The sequence below is a fragment of the Nicotiana tomentosiformis genome, chromosome 2, assembly GCF_000390325.3.
Source record: "Nicotiana tomentosiformis chromosome 2, ASM39032v3, whole genome shotgun sequence".
Taxonomy (NCBI): Eukaryota; Viridiplantae; Streptophyta; class Magnoliopsida; order Solanales; family Solanaceae; genus Nicotiana; species Nicotiana tomentosiformis.
The window spans coordinates 194,221,074-194,222,837 of record NC_090813.1 but is presented as its reverse complement, the minus strand read 5'-3'; the positions used below and the strand labels follow the sequence as shown (position 1 = coordinate 194,222,837).

General features: G+C 32.6%; 1 long non-coding RNA gene across 1 annotated transcript; it reads right to left on the bottom strand.

The window, feature by feature from the left end:
• Positions 1 to 775: 775 nt before the first annotated feature.
• LOC138905900 (uncharacterized) lies at positions 776 to 1,504 on the bottom strand. Its single transcript, XR_011413598.1, has 3 exons — positions 1,370 to 1,504; positions 1,156 to 1,275; positions 776 to 1,005 (listed from the first exon to the last, which is right to left on the bottom strand). It is a non-coding gene; the product is annotated as an uncharacterized lncRNA (long non-coding RNA).
• Positions 1,505 to 1,764: the final 260 nt, after the last annotated feature.

The window sequence follows — 1,764 nt, the reverse complement described above, 5'->3', positions numbered from 1 at the left end:
CTTACTAGCTCATAAATTAAAGGACAATTAGTCATGAACTTAGAGTAACAAGCTCATAAGTTAAGGACAATTGGTCCTGAACTTGGAGTGGAAGTTCAAAAATTAAGGACACTTGGTCCTGAAGTTAGAGTTGCAAATTCAAAAATTAAGGACATGTAGTCCTAAACTTACAGTTACAAGTTCAAAAGTTAAGGACACTTGGTCCTGAACTTAGACTTACAAGCTCATTAATGAAGTCCTGAACTTAGAGTAACAAGCTCATAAGTTAATGACAATTGGTCTTGAACTTATAGTGGAAGTTCAAAAATTAAGGACACTTGGTCCTGAAGTTAGAGTTGCAAATTCAAAAATTAAGGACAGGTAGTCTTTAACTTACAGTTACAAGTTAAAAAGTTAAGGACACTTAGTCCTGAACTTAGACTTACAATCTCAAAAGTTAAGGACACTTAATCCTTAATTTAGAGTTACAAGCTCAAAAATTTAGGACATTTAGTCATGAAGTTAGAGTTGGAAGCTCAATACACTTAGTCCTGAATTTAAAATTACAAGTTCAAGACACAAATATAAGCAATTAAGAAATAATGAATATATTTAGGGACTTACACTTTTTTGCGACCTTTCCTTTTCTCCTTGCCCACCACCCAATGAATTTCTTCAATAAGTTTTCATCATCTTTGGCATAATGAAAAATACATGTACGAGTATATTTTGATTTTATCCAGCCTGTATACTTAGGAGTATTTTCATTGTGCGTCATCGATGTTCCTCTTTTTCTTTTCTGTTCAAAAGGAAATTTCAATTGCCAACTAAACTTCCTATTCCTTTTCCCTCGACCAAGTTCTTCTTCAACATTTCCTTCAACCTCCATAGACAAACCCTCATCAATGCTCATTTGTGTAGTTGGAGGAGTAGGAGTAAGGATAGCAAATGATGGACCATCAAAACCAATACTATCTCTCTTCCTTTTCCTAGTATATTGGTTAACGACTTCATTTTTGTTTTGCTCTACAAGCAACACTAAATATACATTAGTTTGCTGCAAATCATCAATTCTATGACAAATTGTCAAAAGAAGAGACAAAAACTAAGGACATTATTTTTGAAATGTCCTGACAATTTGAATTATGAATACAATATTAAGGACACAATCAATACATGTGTTGGCCACGTTGCCTTCTTGTATTTCTTTAACAGACAATGGAGCTGACATATTGATTGCATTTTCTTTATCTTGCAACTGTTCTCCATGTTCTTCGATTGCAAGTTCACAAGATTCTGTAAAATATTTACAAGAGCTAACATAATTAGTACTTGTTACTAATCTTTGATTAAAACAAACATGTATAAGATGAAAAAAACTTCGTCTAACCTTTTGCAACTGTCAATATCATGCCAATTAAATCATTATCTTGACTAGCATTTGTTTGGCTTCCAATATTTTCTGTAAGAGAGAGAGGTGTAGAGATATCTTATGTTCCTTCTATACATTTGCAAACAATCTCACTTATACTTGTTCCTTGGATATTTTATATGTCTTGAGATTGTCCTCCACTTCTCTCTTTTGAAATTTCATCATCTTGATAGTCCACTCCATCTTCTTTCCTTGCAGTTTCAAAAGATTCTGTAACATTTACAATTAATACTTGTTACTAATAGTTTACTAAAACTAACATTCAACATGTCATGAAAATTCCATCTAACCTTGATTGGCATCATTTTGATTTCCAAATTTCTCTTTAAGTGAGAGAGGTGTAGATAGATCAT